The sequence below is a fragment of the Sesamum indicum genome, linkage group LG10, assembly GCF_026168435.1.
Source record: "Sesamum indicum cultivar Baizhima isolate 11 linkage group LG10, ASM2616843v1, whole genome shotgun sequence".
In the NCBI taxonomy this organism is placed as follows: domain Eukaryota; kingdom Viridiplantae; phylum Streptophyta; class Magnoliopsida; order Lamiales; family Pedaliaceae; genus Sesamum; species Sesamum indicum.
Genome location: NC_142666.1, coordinates 7,372,961 through 7,391,223, shown reverse-complemented (window position 1 = coordinate 7,391,223; position 18,263 = coordinate 7,372,961). Strand labels below are relative to the sequence as shown.

Below are 18,263 nucleotides of genomic sequence, written 5' to 3'. Positions count from 1 at the left end.
ATCCGATCCTAGTCATACTTTGCATGAGCCAGAGATGGAGATATCAGAGGGATTGACATATGTGGAAGAGCTAATGGAAATTCTGGACCGGAGTATAAAGAAGTTAAGAAATAAAGAAATATCAATGGTGAAGGTCAAATGGAGTCACCACTCTCCAAGAGAAGCCACTTGGGAAGTTGAGGAGAACATGAGAGAGAAATACCCATATTTATTCCTTGAGCTGATAAGTTAGTTAAATTTCGAGGACGAAATTTTTATTAGGAGGGGAGAATTGTGACGCCCCAAAGATTATATACATAATTGGGGGATTAATTGGTAAATTTTTATGAAACTTAGTTAATTGGTAAATAAATTATGGGCCATAATTGAAATATAATAAAACTTGAATGGATTAAATTGAAAATCGTTATAATATTTTGGGACAATTTATATTAATTAAAGAAATTTAGGAGGGACGTAATTAGTATTTTAAGAAAACTCTATTTAAATAAATAATAATATTATTATTATTATTTATATATGTATTAGTAAATAATACATATATATTAGTATATATATATTAATGAATAATATATATATACATATGAAAAGAGAGAGAGGATTGAGAGTGGGAGGTGGGCCATCCCCCCACCGCCTCACTGTCCTCTCTTTACTCACACACACATACATAATACACATACACACATGCACGGCACACACACACATGAAATTGAAAATTCCTCTTGCGGGAAAAAAAGCAGAGGTACGAAGAATTATAATTTAATTTTTATTAATTTATATAATTATATTATTTAATTAGTCCGTTTATTAAATGTTGTTTATACTAAGTGGTGTACTATTTAATCGGAATATTTTATGAGTTTGGCTATTTAAAATAGTGTCGAATTAAATATGAAATTGGATACAAAAATGATATCGTTGGTTAATTAGATTATTAAATTTATTTGATTTGAATATTACTATAGCTAATTTATATAATTCCATCGGAATTGTTAACCAAATACGCAATTATATGTATTATTGTTCAATTAAAGAGTATAATAGCGGGAAAATTGATAGAAAATTCATAGAAATATTCTGAAAATTATATTTAATAAATGGTATGTTAATAAAGAGAAAAAAAGAAGATTTATATTTCGATAGAAATGAAATATTAAAGAATTATTAGAAATTGTACAAATGATATTCAATCTTATATTTAAAAGAAATTATGATATTCTCGATATGTTAATTGTATGTGGTATAACTCATTATAGGATACGGGGGTGAGGTGAAAGGACTGACAATTAGCGATTGAGTAGAAAAAAACGTTGTGAGGTTGAGTTAAGTAAATAATTAGTATTATCTATATATGTATCTTTAAATTGTGATTTTACTGTTATCTGAATTTGTGGTTCATGCTAATATGGATTTATTTGAAAGTATATGAGTGATGGATGATTTGATTTGATTGATGGTATTGTGTACGTGGAATGAGAAAATACGTTAAAATATATGTTTGTTGTTTGATGTGTTGTGGATGTCTAAATGAGAATATATGGATATACTGTTTTACGTTACTAGTTGCTTACAAGAATGGTGATATGTGAAAATGAGGGAGTGGTGAAAATTGAATATATATTGTGGCGTGAATACCCCTTGACGTGTTGAAAAGCCTATAAGGCGAAATGAAATGAAAAGAGCTTTGATGCGATATGAGAAAGAAATGAAATGAAAAGAGCTTTGAAGCGATATGAAAAAGATGTGATGTGAAAAGAGCTATGATGCGAAATAAAAGAGCCATGATGTGAATTGAAAAGAGCTATGATGCGAAATGAGATTGATGAGCCTGTTGTCAAGGGGATTCACTTAAATTTATATAACGCTGAGATTGAGTTGACGGGAAAAACACGATATCACCTTCTGGTAAACGAAGAAAAATAACAATATCCTTTCAGTGCCACAATAACGAAGAAAAATAAATATATTTTTTGGGTACAAATTTGGTACATAGACCTATGGGTATTGATGGGTAGAGACCCAACTCAAACTTAATTTATATTATTTTAATGGATTTGGGTCTGGGTCTAAATCTAATAATATTCATTGGGTCTGGGTTTAGGTCTTTAAGTTAATCTATAGGTTTGAGTAGGGTAATTGACACCCCTATTATCGCCTATTAAGAAGTGTGTAAAAGAAAATAGCTTTTTTGAGCTTGAATGGGATGTATTTACTTATTTTTGGGGTTGGTGGTTGTATAGATAGGCTTGAGAGGCTGAATTCTACCAAAACACCTCCTGACACATTTAAAATCCAACTTTTAGGAGGAAATAAAAAAATAAATCCAAAAATAATCCAAAAATAAATAAGCTAGTTAAGGTATGTAATAATGAGAGTCAAACTACTTAATTTGGACTATATTGTGTTCAGTTATTACAGTCTTAAATTCATAATTTAACTATATTTTTATTTTGCATTATTACTCAAGTTTCTAAGTAATCATAATTTATAAAATAAAACTTATATTTTGTTTCACGAATATGTGTACTATTTTGGGGTTTTTTATGTACACACCCAACATTCTCACGCACGCATCTAGGTTTCAACTCAAAATCTTTACATCACGATTGGTATGTAGGAATCGGGTGAGAACGGAATTAGTGCTACCTAGTTCTTTCCTACATATGTGATAAGTAAGAAAATGAATTGATAATTTCGTAGGATTCCTATTCCATTAGGAAAGTTATTACCTATTCCTAACATGTGGGGAATGATTTTTTTTTTTTTTCCGATATGTATAAGCATAAACTATTATATAATAACATATAGACCATATATTATTGTATTCTATATTTTCGATATGTATGCTAAAGTATATAAATAATAAGTATTTATGAAAATAATTGAAGTATATGAAATATTCAATAATATATATTATAAATTTCAAATTAATTTAAGATTTCAAAATAATATTTCTTATGTAATAAGACGTTGCTTAGTTTTTTTTAATTTTTAGTTTTATTATCTATGAAATATACAAATGAGTAATTTGGAAAGTTTTGATTCAATTCCTTTGGTATATCAAACATAGGGATGACACACTAAAGTCATTCTATTCCTACTTTTATTACATTCCCAAGTCTATTATGTTCCTCTAAATTCATTCTTACATAGCAATCATGGCCTTAGTATAAAATCCTAAACCTAAGGAGTCGGGTTGTCCCCTGGGAAACATGTGTCAACTATTTATAGGCAGTAAATCTCTTCTCCGGGCATAATTGAAGCCCCTTGGGCTCTACATAAATCTGAGTGAAGGTATTATTAAAAGATAAGAACGGGGCTTACTTGCTCATCTCTGATTACCAACATCACGAGAATTGCCCTTGAAAAGCTCCATCTGTACTGAGTTTTAACTATTCAACATCAAGTGTCGCTCACGCAATTCGTGATTATGTTTCTCCAAAGAGAGGAAAACTTGAATCCAAGTTTATGAGTAGCTATAAAGTCCCCTCCTGTTTGGAGTACGAGTTTGGAGTCTGCGGACGCCTATAAATAAAGATGCAATGAAGCAGAGGGGGATCATCAGAAAACTTCTCCTATTTTTCAAAGCATTAGAACTCTGAGTCTTTTCAAAACTTTTGTAGTGTTTCATTTCTTCAGTTTATGGGGGATTCCCCAACAAGTTAAGCCCTTTATCATATGAGAGGCTAAACAGTTGTCTCCTCCAATAAAGGAATAATATCTACGTACAATTTTCTATATATCTTCAATAAAAGTAAGGCTTCTTCTGTCAACTTGTTCGTCCAAAACTCTATGAAGTCCCTATATTGGAATCCCTTTCACGCCCTAAGGTAGGAAACAAAATAGGGTTGTGTTGTTTTGTTACTGAAGGACCCAAAGGTCTGCGAACCATCTGTTGCGATAGTGTGGTTGGAGGAAGTCCGTAAAACTGAGGACTTGGAGAACCCGAAAACAGAGCGTCAAAGCAAGGTACGAATTTATGGGGTCTTAATTTATTTCGGACGCATGTTGGGCCATTTTTAGAGCATTAAAATGGGCTATTAGGCTTTATTATTAAATAAGGGCAAAATGGTCATAAAATTAACTGAAGGACCGAATCTAAACAAAATGGAAAGATACAGAACTAAAACTAATATTGTCAAAGTTAAAGGACCAAAACAATCTTAGGACATAAATAGAGGATTATTCGAATCTTTTTCCCGATTTCAAAATAATATTTCTTACGTAATAAGACGTTCCTTAGTGTTGTTTTTAATTTTTAATTTTTATTGTCTACGAAATTTACAAATGAGTAATTTGAAAAGTTTTGATTCAATTCCATTTTTCATTCGTTTGGTATACCAAATATAGAAATGACATAATAAAATCATTCTGTTCCTACTTTTATTCCATTCCTAAGTTTATTCAATTTCTCTAAATTCATTCCTACATACCAATCATGGCCTGAATTTAAAATCCTAAACCTAAGGAGTCGAGTGTCCCCTGGAAAACTTGTGTCAACTATTTATAGGCAACAAATCCCTTCTCAAGGCGTAATTGAAGTACCTTGGGCTCTGCATAAATCTGAGTGACGGTATTGGTAAAAGGCAAGAACGGGGCTTACTTGCTCATCCCTGACTACCAGCATCGTTAAAATTGCTCTTGAAAAGCTCCATCCATATTGAGTTTTAACTATTCAGCATCAAGTGTCGCTCACACGAATTGTGATTATGGTTCTCCAAAGAGTGGAAACTTGAATCCAAGTTTATATTTAGACTCGAATATATTGATATTGTATTATATTTTTTTTGTAATTGATTTGATTTGACTAATATATTTGTAATTGATTTGGTCAAATCTGATTTGAGTAATATATTTTTCCTTTATGTATTGCAAAACTTTCTATTTGGATCAGTTGACCTCTGTGTCTCACATCATTCCTTTCTAGCAAACAAAACTATAAAATCAACATTGGAATGAGGTTTCTGTTCACACAAATTTTCTTGTCTTGAAAATGGATTACAAAACAAAAAGTAATTTGCACAAATGAGATTTATTAATTGAAATACGAGTGATTTATAATCTCTCAATTTAAAGTAATTTTTTTATTCTTTTTTTCAAAAGCATGACTTTTGATTTTGACAACTTTGAAGATAGCATTTGAGAGTTTGATCTCCTTCAATGTTGTCTTGGATCTTCAATACTGTTAATTTAGGGGTTTTTTGACTTATTCTCAAATTGAATGCTATAAATTTGAGAATCTTTGACTTGAATTTGAATATTTTTTCGTAGATTAGACTCTTTGATCTTCCATCCAGTTGGATTTGTATATTTGACAGCGTTAATTCGTGGATCGGTCAACTTCTTCACTAATCGAATTGATTTTCGACTTTGGTTTGAATGTCGTGGATTTCTCTTGACTTTTGTTTGAGAGGATTTAAAAATCCTTGAATACTCTCTTACTTCTGTCTTGAATTTTTTTCTTCAATTCTCTGTGTCCGTAAATCATTCAAAACACTCCTATTTATAGTGGTAGGGTAGAAGACTTTTCCTTATTTACTTGATGAAGTGGCGTAATTTGATTGGTACTTCGTGATTTATTTGACATTTGCATCCATATTTGCAAGATATGATTTTGTTTCCAAATTGACTTGCACTTGCTTGATTTGGTATATTTGATGCACTTGCCAAGAATATGAGATTTGACACTTGACGTCATTTGATTGGCCGAAAAATAAATATTAATATCGACTAATTAATTATTACTTAAGAAATTAAATTTGATTAAATTTCCAAAAAAATATAAATAAAAATTAATATTTAATACATTATTTTCCACGTGGCCCAATTTTATTGGACACAAATTTAATTTGCCTACAGTTTTTAATATGGTTCTTGCAGGGCGTTTGAGCTAGGATTTTCAGTAATTTAACAAAAGATTAGTGTTGTAATCTTTTAGCAAGTGATGATGGCTTCAGTTTTATCACAAAATGCACATGTAGACGTGAGGTTGAATCCTTTAGCCTGTAACCTCAGTTCCACCGTTGCAAAATGCGCCTATACGTGTTCGATGCCTCACGCCTTCATTTAATCCAAAAGCTTGCTTCGTGTTCCAACTCAGCGATATGAAATGAATACCATCGTTAGCAATAACTTCCCCTTCGCCTACAGACCTTTCTTCACCTCTCCCTTGACTCTTCGATAAATGTGGAAATTGTTGGTGTAAGAAACAGATTCCATATTTTCCCAAGTAACCATAAAATTGCAGGTTTGGTTTTAAAGTATAGGATGGTGGGAATATTAGTATCCTACTTTTTGAAATGATCAATATTTGTTCACACTTTAAAAAATATTGTAAAGTTAGTTTTACTGTGAAAAATTTGCAATGTTTTTCTAAAGTGTGGAACTTTTTACAACAGTTTTTTTAAAGTGTGAGACTAACTTTGCAACTTTAGCCTGAAGTGTGGGACTAATGTTGACTATTTTAAAAAGTATGGGACTAATATTGTGTACCACCCTATACTTCAGGATTGAAATTGTTGTTCTTCCCAAGTAACTGTTTAGTTTGAGTTTGTCTCATTTGGGTCCACATATATTTGATAGAGAATCTTTCCAATATTCTATGGAATGCGACAATCATTATATGAACGCATTATTAGTGCATGTCTCTAATGAAGTATGGTCAATGTCTTCTCGAGTTCATCGATTTAAAATATTTTATATCGGCATAATTGTATTTTTGGTCCCCTTAGATAAGATCGTTATCACTTCTAGTCCCACGCTTTTCATGGTCGACACATATGGTCCCCTAATTTCCAGATTTTAACAATCTTAGTCCTTTAATTAAATCTTTTTGCTATTCAAAGATAATCTACCCTTTATGCTCAGAAATAGGCCCAACATGCTTTTGAAATAAATTAAAACCCTATAAATTCATACATTGCTTTGACCGACTTATTTCCAGGTATTCCAAGTCCTCGATTTTACGAACTTCCTCCAACCACACTACTGCAACAGATGCTTCGTAGGAACTTGGCTCCTTCAGCAACAAACAACACAGTTCTATTTCGTTTCCTACATTAGGACGTAAAAGGGACTCCAATATAAGGATTTAATAGAATTTTGGATAAACAGATTGAACAGATACCTTATTTTTATTGAAGAAATATAGAGAATATTACATAGATATTATTCCTCCATTGGACGAGACAACTATTTAGCCTCTCATATTAGAGGACTTGACCCGTTGGGGAAACCCCCATAAACTGAAAGATTAAAATACTGCAAATGATTGAAAGACTCAAGACTCTAATGCTTTGAAGAGTAGGAAAAGTTTTCTGATGATCCCCTTCTACTTCATCGCATCTTTATTTATAGGCGTCCGTGGACTTCAAACTCGGACTCCAACTTGATTTTTGATGACGTCATCATCTTGTCTTTTTCAAATGACGTCACTGCTTTCATCATTGCCTCGTCCTTTCCAACTGTTGGTTATAATGGCTTGTCGGTCACATAATTTCCAGTTGGCTTTCCTGCTTTGTTGATTGTTGGCCTTTGTCGTTTTCTGCCGACAGTCTTATCCTTGCTTTTTAATATTTTTTCATTTTTACTTTTTTTTGTAAAAAGTTTTCTCTTTCCTTTGTCCTGGTCTTGTTTGGGTTTATTTTGTGTAACCCGAACTTTTGTTCCGAATAGGGACTTCTCTTGTCTTTCACAGCAAGGGCACAGATGATTATGCCATTGCCCAACATGCAACATGTTGCACGTCTTCATTCTTGTGGCTTCGGTTGCTAGAAGCTTATTTTCCCAGATTAACATCTTCTTTTTCTTGAATAAGCTTTCAGCGAACTCAGTGTTTTTTTTCTGTCATTGAATTTAATAAGAACGATCCATTCACTTTGTTTCAGAAAATTTTGAACGGATACTTGACTTTGTCCATCTCCGTGAGAGAGACCCATAATTCCCAAGCTCTCCTGGTAGAGATACTGTCTTCACTAATGGCCGATACCAAGGGAGCTTCTTCTGAGGCAGCTTTGATCTTGTTGAAAGCTACCATATCTGACCTCTGCAGCTTTATAAAATGGAATGCTGGATGAGACCCTTTCCTGCAGTTTCTGGAGGATTGAAACGAATTTTATCTCCAGAACATTGCCTCTTTTTAAGTGGGGTTGTTTTGCCATGAATCAAAGACCGCCCCATTAATCCACTCTGGAAGTTTTGAGATTTTCGAAAAACTTGGTGACATAGTATGAACTGAAGCAAGAGCTTTAAAATCATACCATTCTCGGACATCTTCTGATTTAGACCCCTCAAACATCCAGACTCTATTATATTTTCTGGACATTTCAATAATAGTCTTACCTGGGTTTACTCATCTATTATATTAACTCGTTTATGTGCCATACTTTGGCTTGTTGTTCTGAGAACAAGCCTCCTATATATCTACAAGGTTCTTCCCCTGTAGTTGTCTTCTTCATGAGCACTGCTGCCCATCTATAATCATTGACATCCGTATAGACTACCAATTAATCCTCGTCCTGCGGTATAGCAAGCTTTGGCAGGTTACTGCAAACCTATTTCAGGTCACGAACTCTTTTTGTGTGGATTTCTTCCCATTTCCACTTTGAACTCTCCATTTCTTTCAAGAGTGGTTGGGAATTCTTTCTGTAGTTTGTAAGATCCTTAATGAAGATACCTGCAAAATTAACAACTCCCAAGAAACTCTATAAATATTTCTTGTCTTTGAGCATGTCTATAAAATTGCGGATTTTCTCCACAATATGTTGTTGTAACTCAATCCCTGTTTCGTCAATAAGAATTCCTAGAAATTCAATTTTATTGACTGCAATAGTAGCTTTCTTTTCAGAAAGTACTAAACCTTCTCTATGGCATGCATCGGAAAATATTTCAAGATGTTTAATATGTTCTTTCATATTTTTGGATGCAATTAGTATGTCGTCGATATAGACAAACATGAACTCAAAATAATCTTTGAAAAGATTATCCATTTTTCTTTGAAATATTTGGGGTGCATTAGCTAAACCTATTGGAAGCACATTCCAGATATACTGTCCCTGTGGTGCGGAGAATGCAGTAAATTTGATTGATTCATTCTCCATCTTAATATGATAAAAACCATATTTGCAATCGAATTTAGAAAACACTTTTGCCCCTTTAATGCAATCAATTAAGTGTTCTCTACTAGGAATGTAATAACCATCAAATGCTAATATTTTATTAATACCTTGATAGTTAATATCCAACCTGAGTTTACCTTTCTTAATCTCACCATGATTTCTTACCAGAAATCCGGGGCTACTGTAGGTAGAGACTCCAGGTTCAATGAGTCCAAGACTGATATGCTCTTTGATTATCATCTACATATCCTTCTTATCCTCCATGTTCATCTGGATAGGTTTGTATCGAACATACTCGTATTTGCATTCATCTTTGAACTTCAGAGTAGCTTCGATCTTGTTCCTATCCCACCAAATCAGAGGATTTTCACTAAAGTTCCTTTGGATGAGCCTCTTGACATTCTCAAGGGAAAGCCTGCTCTCTTCGCTGATGCCTAGCGATTTCATTTCCAATAGTGCTTCTTTAAGGTTCAGATTTCCTCCTCGAATTCCTTATAGAAGCTATCACTGTCCATGAGTCCCTGCTGCCTGAAAGACAAAAGGACCTTACCAAATTTTCTCTTATCTTGTATTTTTAAATGAGTTAATCTGACATCAAAATCACCACGTTTACTGCGAAAATTTATTAGCATTATCCTATTAAATGCCTTTTCTCTTCGCAACAACTGTATCTCACTACCACAGTTAGTAGTAAAGATTAACAGATTCCTCTGATTATCTTGCAAATGTTTGAATGAAATTGTTACCTAGCAAGATATCGGCACAAGTATCATGAAAGTATATAGGAGGTGTTTTTACCCTAAACCAGGGTGATCCAAATGCTCCTCCAATTATGATTTTGGCTTCTCGTATGCCCTTACTGAGTATCAGGATTTTTTGTGAAAAAATCCCTTCTTGGAATAACGGGTAAGGTTTCCCTTGCTTCTTTAAGAAAAACTCCAGGTTTTGCCGTGCAAATTCCTGATTCTGAATCAATATAAGTTACAAAATACTCTGTCTTATATTGATCATACAACATACCAACAGATATGTATATAGAAAAGGGACTCTCATTCAATCCTTGTGGTAACACCATCAAGACTGAATTCCATTCCGTTACCTTTTCTTATTCATGATTTATGATCTTCGAAGAAACTTAACCCCAAAGTCATACTTCCATTTTCTCGTCCTGCAACACCTGCAACTAAAATTTCATGGTCTGCTATTTCTAGCATGCCCTCATATTTTCCAACAATAGGTTGCTGCAAATGGTATAAGTCATCACAAGGGAAAAAAATTTCTTTCTTAGTGATGTCAAATATAACTTGTATTTCTTTCCATCCTTCAGGGCATCTAAGTTTTACGTTTTCTACCCTAATCTCTTGAGGAGCTAAAGCTTTTAGTAACTCTTTCTCCTTTCTTTTGTAGCCTATAATACTATTTTCTGAAAAGTACATCCGACTACTAAACTCAGTCCTAGAGCTAAGTGTTCGATCTAAAATTGGGTGATCTTTTATAACAATATCAACACCACCTATTCTAGGTATCTTAATAGGATCTGGTGTCATTACCTTGGCGAATTCCTTAAAAATTCTAGGAATCTCAATATACTCTTTCCTAACAAATAAGTCTAAATGATGCATATTGGAAAGGATATAAGCTATTCTATAAGTTATAGAATATGGTCTATTACCTTCTTTCACTAGATCTTTTCTTTTGAAATCTTGATGAAAGGTTAAGACTCTACTAAAATCTTGGTCTGCTAGGTTGTATGCAATCCTAGAATGAATATCAAACATCAGTTTTCCTGCATACAAATTTTCTATCATTGTTCCAAGATAATCATCTCTCAAGTTATTGATTCTTCTATCCATTATTGATAAATGTATTTTTGAATCAATTCCTTCTCTAAAAATTGCTTTTATTACTACTTCAATAGTTCCTATGTGGATCCATTTCATAGTAACAGCTACTTCAACTCCTTCTTTAAAAGTTTCTTTTATTACTACTTCAATAGTTCCTATGTGGATCCATTTCATAGTAACAACTACTTCTTCTCTAAGCTTACTTAATTCTTCAAGAATTTCTTCTTTAGGAATTAATTGCATCTCCATCATATTACCAGTAAGTTCCATAGGTATAGCAAACTCACCTAAACATACTTTGTAGATTATGTGATGCTTCTTTTGGTTCAGTCCTATCTGGTTCAAGACTTACCCAATCCCTCCAATCTTAAATCCATCGAAGGTTGGAATCTTGTCGCTTGATTCTTTTCATGATTTTGTTTGACACCGTCATTCTGGAAAAGAATCCTGATAGGCTTTCGGAAGTTTGAAGCCTATCTCCCTCATTGTAATTATTCTGACTCGATTCAAGATCCATCGAAATCAGTCTCTATTTCCTCCTCATAGACGCTTTCGTCTGAAGAAAGATCCTCGAATTGGTAGATGGGTACCAAATCGCCATAGTAAACAGCATTTAGGATATCCTCCGTGGCTTCAAGTTTTCTCAATTCACCACGTTTCTGCGGGCAGTCGAGAGATATATGTCCTTTTGCTCCGCAAGTCCAGCAATTATAGTCTTTGTAACTTTCATTGGTTCGAGTATGGGCCCGTCTGAAAGTTCTTGTTGTAGGGGTTATTCCGGTGGATCTTGCATCTGTTCATCTAGATCCTTCGGATGAAACCCTTGTTGGTCATGTTCTCTGTCTAGATTTGTATGTTCTGGCTTTGGACTTGGACCACCATGATCCCCGTCGAGAAAAAGTTCTTTTGGAACTCCTAGGGTACGAGTCACTATTTTGCTTCCTCCTTTTCCTCGGTTCACTTAATTCTCCTATAATAGTCGTAAAATCATTGTTATCACATCAGAGAGGAGTTCATTTGATTTTACCTCTCAATCTTTTCATGTTCTTCTGGATGGATGCTTGATAACATTAATCCTTCAGTTTGTCTTTAAGGAAGGACATACTTCGTGCTACTGAATCTAGTTGTCCTTTAGGTACTTTGTATGACTAGATCAATATTTCCCTCCATGGACTGCATATCTTTGCGAAGAACATTGGAGCTGCTACTTCTGTTGCTACTCCACTCTGGAAGAAATACTTGCAGAACCAATAGATATATTCATCTACTGCGCAATACTTCTTAATTCAAGGCTGAAGAGGGCTTGTGCATACTCTCTAGCCTTTTCTGCTCTACTTCCTTTGAAATATCCATCTCCGATGAAGTGTATCTTGATAAGCCTTCCTAGCCGGTCTGCTATTGCGCCCTTCGAGTCTCCGGCAAGGATGCTGGCTTTGGTATCTTGTTGGGTATTATCCCATCCGATCTTCACAGATCCCTCCAAGCTTAACTCGACAAGCTTTATGAAGTTTTCTTTGTCGATCTCTAGGGTAGTTATTGCTATCTTGATTGCTGCAACCCATTCGTCTATCAATTTCTCGGTATTTTGGAAATCGATAATATCAAAGTTTAGTATACCGCTATATGGATGTAAGGGCTGGAGCATGGTCCTCGCCCAAGGTGTGTTCTCCAGCACTCTCTTTGGTTTCCTCCCTAGATTTTTCTTTAGCCTGGTTTCACAAATGTTGGAAAGGAATTAGAGCGAAAATCCGCACTTTCTCTCATTAGTTGATCCTGTGGAGGATCATTAGAACATGTACTTTCCTTCGGCTGTGGTAGTGCTGGAGTGATTTCATTTGTCTGGATATTGACCAAATCCACAATCCCAAGTTGGGAAAAGGACTCTGCCAATTTTTGTAGATCTGATAGATTCGCTCTTGTTACCTCCATTATTTTGTAGATCTGATAGATGCGATAATCAGATCTTCTCTGGACTTGGACTTCGGAATCTCCGTGGACTTCCCCTTCTGGTATAGAAGAGGTACTGTTCCAAGGGCGTCCCTTATTTGCTCTTGTCTGGATTTAGATGTCTCAGGGTTCTCCCTTTGGTTTCTCTTTAGATTTATAATTTCTGTCCTCAGATCTGTAAGACCCTTGTGTAGATTGGGAAGGATCTTAAGGATCCCGTCCACCTTTTGGCTCAAAGATTCTATTTCCATAGGTATATGGATTAACCTATGTCCATAGTCTTGAACCGTCTTTTGTATCTCCCTAAGATATTGGGAGATTTTTTATGTATCCCACTCGAATTCTTTTCAATCAGTCATAATTTTTAGAACTAAAATTATGTAGGAATTTACCCGTTCTGCTTCTCCTGGCTGGGATTCTACCATAGACTTCAGTGGAGTGTAGACACCTCACCGTATTTCCTGGTAGTACTTGTCAAAGCTCAAAATTTCTCAGCCACTTTTGTTCTTCTTCTGGCGTGAGAAGCTTTGGATCAATCCTCTTGGGACCATTGTAACACTTGCCAAGAATTTTCATGAGAAATTCTCTTCTTTGTATTTTCAAAATCTGGAAACATTCTCTATTTTCATAATAACTCGAACTTTCGTTCGGTTCTATTTCTCTCAAAGAGTCTCCTCCATTAGTGGATAAATAATATCAAGATGTAATATAATTATATATTTTTTCAACAAACCTAGGCTCTGATACCATTTTTGGCGAAGTAGGGTTTTAACATGCAATTTAGAGATGAAGTAGGACTAAATATGTCAATTTCATAAAATTAATAGACTAAAACTATTGACCCCGAAAAGTAAGGGAACGAAAGTGAGAACCACCCTATCCTACGGGACTAAATTTGTCATTTCTCCTTTTAATCAAACCATAGAAATCGATTTTATGATCGCCATCAAATACACAACCCGATCTCGTAGTATCATGGTTTAAGGACTTCAATCAAAAGTATTATATAAAGCATAAGATGAATACGACCAAGAAAACAATCCTCTATATTAATATGCTATTCAAAAAGATTGTTTAAAATGGCTGAAAATGAGCCAACAATTGGCTTGACCATCACCAATTCTAAAAATCTTCCATCTGACCTAAGAGCCAATTTTTTATAAGCTCATACCTACCTTCTCAAGATGTTCAATATCTGTCGTGCAACTCTGAAGCCTCTGTGCGTCATATTACAAGTAAGACTTTTATTATACAGTATGGAAGGATTTCAAGAAGAGAAAGTAAGATGTCATATTTTGATTATTTTTTCAATTCGTCTTTCAGCCTCCGCTTCCAAGTAACTGCGCCACCACCATCAGCAACACCTCTCTCTCTCAATCATTTTATCAGGTCATTTTTTTTTTCTGGTTTCTGAAATAAATTATTGGGCAATTTCTGCAATTTTGATTCATGGTGATTTCTGTAATTTCTGCCTTTTGTTTTCTGTGATTGGGATCTCTTCAGTTAGTATAATATTATTGTACAATTTTCTAAAATTTAGTTCAGTTATTATTGTAAATTTTTTTGAAAATTAGTTCGATTTGTAAAATTAGTTTCTGAAAATTAGTATTGTACCAATCTCTCTCTCCCTCTCTCTCTCTCTCTCTCCCTCTCTCTCTCTCTCATTTTATTAGGTCAGTTTTTTATTTTTTTTTCCGGTTTTTTAAAAAAATTATTGGGGAATTTCTGCAATTTTGATTTTTAATTTTTGTAATTTCTGCTATTGGGATCTCTACAATTAGTTCAGTATTTTGTAAAATTAGTTTCTGAAAATGAGTAGTGTAAATTGTTAGTGAATTGTGTTGATGTTTTTGAATTAGTATTGTTAATTGTTGATAAATTGTGATGTTTATAAATTAGTTCAATATTTTGCTAATGTTTTGATAATTTAGATCACATTTTAAGAAAATTATTTGAATTTTAGATCACATTTTGGACAATATTTGCGATTTTAGATCACATTTTGGAATTTTCATTGTAGATCCATATTGAAAAACATCTGAGATTTAAAGATTATGGGGATTTTAACTAGCTCACACTTTAAAGTAATCTAATATAATGAGGTATATTATATAACATAAACTAAAATCAACTTTTTATTCAATACCAGTATAAATTTTACCGAAATATTCAATGCAACTTCAATAACATGGCTCTGATACCTAGAAGCCAATGCCTGAAGCAATGGGGAATCGGAAATAAACAAAACTCCTCATAAAATCTCACCATGCGAAGCACAAGGCAAGTAACAGGAAAATGTTCAAAATAAAAACAGTCATGAAAACCCGTTCATGTAGGCGAAAGACGGCTAATAAAAGAATATTTTAAATTATGTCAGACATAAGGAAAGTTGAATAAATCGGGGAAGAGTTATTCTGTGGGCGTTTTACATTTTGTTAAACTCGTAAATATGAACTTAGTCTAAAATGCCACACAAAGCCCGACAACGCCATCCATCGACAAAATCGGGCAATAATGGCAACAGACTGTATTTATACCTATAATTTAACTCAACGACCCAAAGGGCTTCTTTTTCCTTTTGATTTCTCCCTATATCTATCAATAATTTGAAAGTCTTTTTTTTTTTAAAGTCTTACTATCTCCATTATCATGGATAATTCAAGCGCAGTAATTTAGCCTTCATTAGGCTAAGAACAAGTGTTCAATGAAATAAAAATGCAAAAAAGTTAAATAAGAAAACTTATAGAATTTAGGTGCACAAACAATATACAAATAATTTTTATTACTGAGAAAGAAAGATTTTATAAATGCTTCAGCTTCAACTCATAAAAACTTCCGAAGGCTCTTCCTATACAATAAAACTAGTGATGCATAAAAAAGAAAAAATATTCCTACATATATAGCATTTGCAATTATTTTTACTATTATATATTCATACTTCCATTCATTTATTAATATTCATTTCTAGTGCATATGTTTTATGGGGAAAAGACCATTTTGGTCCTTTAAGTTTTCATGCGATTGCGAATTTTTAATTTAATTCAGTAACTTTCAAAATTGTTTAAATTAGGTCCCTAGATGATATTTTGGATAATTTTGCTCTTTCCTAGCTTTAAAATGATCATTTTAGTCCATTTCCAATTATTATGCATCACAACGCAATTTTGCACATGTTTGCCTAGAATGGTATCAGAGTCTAGGTTCATTGATGAAATATTGGTTTATATTATATTTAGATATTATTTATCCACTAATGGAGTAGACTCTTTTAGAGAAAATGGAACCGAACGAAAGTTCGAGTTTCGATAAAAATAAAAAATATTTTCAGATTCTGGAAATACAAAAAAAGAAATTTCTCATGGAAATTCTTGATAAATGTTACAACGGTCCCAAAATGATTGACCCAAAACTTCTAACGCCAGAAGAAGAATAAGAATGGTTGAGGAATTTTGAAGTTCGGTATATACTACCAAGAAACGCGGTGAGACGTTTACACTCCACTCAAGTCCATGGTAGAATCCCAGCTAAGAGAAGCGGAACAGGTACATTCCTGCATAATTACAGTTCTAAAAATTATGATTAAAGAAACTGATTGGAAAGAACTGGAACCGAATACATCAAAGATCTCCCAAGATATGAGGGAGATACAAAAGACAGTTCAAGACTATGGACATATATTAATTCATATACTTATGAAAATAGAAACCTTGGGCCAAAAGGTGGATGAGATCCTTAAGATCCTTCCCGATTTACATAAGGATCTTACAGATCTGAAGTCAGAAATTGCAGATCTAAAGAGAAATTAAAGGGAGAACCCTAGGACATCAAAATCCAGACAAGAGCGAATCAGGAACGCCCTTGGAATAGTACCTCTTCTACATCAGAAGGGGAAGGCCTTAGAGATTCTAAAGCCGAAGATCAGAGAAGATTTGATCATCGCATCCATTAGATCTATAAAGTGATGGAGGTGACAAGAGCAGATCTATCAGATTTACAAGAATTGGCAGAATTCTTTTCCCAACTCGGGATTGTAGATTTAGTCAATATCCAAACCCATGAGATCACTCCAGCTCTAGCACTGCCGGAGGGAAGTGCATGCTCCAATGATCCTGCACAGGATCATTCAATGAGAGAGAGTACGGATTTCCACACCAACGCCACCCCAACATTCATGGGAACCAGGCTAAAAAAAATTTAGGAAGAAATCAAAGAAGAGTGCCTGAAAATACACCTTGGGCGAAAACCATGCTCCAGCCCTTGCATCGATATGGCGTTATACTTAACCTGGATGTTATCAATTTTCGCAATACCGAGAAATTGATAAATGACTTGGTTGGAGCAATCAATATAGCAGCAACTACCTTAGAACTTGACAAGAAAAACTTCATAAAAATGGTGGAGTTAAGGGTGGAGGGTTCTGTGAAGATCGGATGGGATATATTACCCCAAAAGATACCAAAGCCAGCATCCTTGCTCGAGATTCAAAAGGTGCGATAGCAGATCGGCTAGGAAAGCTTATCATGATACACTTTATCGGAGATGGTTACTTCAAAGGAAGTAGAGCAGAAAAGGCTAATGAATATACACAAGCTCTCCTTAGCCTTGAATTAAGAAGTATTTGCGTAGTAGATGAATATATCGATTGGTTTCGCAAGTATTTCTTCCAAAGTGGAGTAGCAATGGAAGTAGGAGCTTCGATGTTCTTTGCACAAATATGCAGTCCATGGAGGAAAATATTGATCTACTCATACAAAGTACCTGAAGGACAACTAGATTTAGTTGCAAGGAGAATGTCTTTCCTTAAAGACAAGTTGAAAAATTTGTGCTATCAAGCATCCATCCAGAAAAACATGAAGAGGCTGAAAGGTAAGATCAAACGAACCCCCTCTCTGTTGCGATAATAATGATTTTCCAACTATTATAGGAGAATCAAGCGAGCCAAAGAAGAGGAGGAAGCAAAATAGTATCTCCTACCCAAGGATCTTGACGAACAGATGCAGGATCCACTAGAAGAACCCTGACAAGAAGAACTTTTAGACAGGCCCATACCCGAGCTAATGAAAGTTTCAAAAACTACAATTGCTGGACTTGTGGAGCAAAAGGATATATCTCCCCGATCGTCCACAGAATCGTGATGAATTGAGAAAGTTCTCATTTACCAATTTGAAGATTTTCAGTCAAATGAAAGTGTTTATAATGAGGAAATAGAGACTGCTTCGGATGGATTTTCAGCTGAGTCATAATAATTACAACAAGGGAGATAGGCTTCAAACCCCTGAAAGCCTATCAGGATTCTTTTCAACTATGACAAAACCATGTAAAGGATCATGCGACAAGACTCCAACCTTAGCCCATA

At 34.3% G+C, this 18,263-nt stretch overlaps 1 long non-coding RNA gene across 3 annotated transcripts in view; it reads left to right on the top strand.

Moving 5' to 3' along the window:
* Positions 1 to 13,963: 13,963 nt before the first annotated feature.
* The window catches only part of LOC110012674 (uncharacterized), a 16,063-nt gene continuing 11,763 nt past the window's right edge, over positions 13,964 to 18,263 (top strand). For all 3 annotated transcript variants that reach the window (XR_016067895.1, XR_016067896.1, XR_002287867.2), the window contains exons 1-2: positions 13,964 to 14,142; positions 14,231 to 14,296. This is a non-coding gene — a long non-coding RNA (uncharacterized LOC110012674). The remainder of the gene's footprint in view (positions 14,143 to 14,230; positions 14,297 to 18,263) is intronic.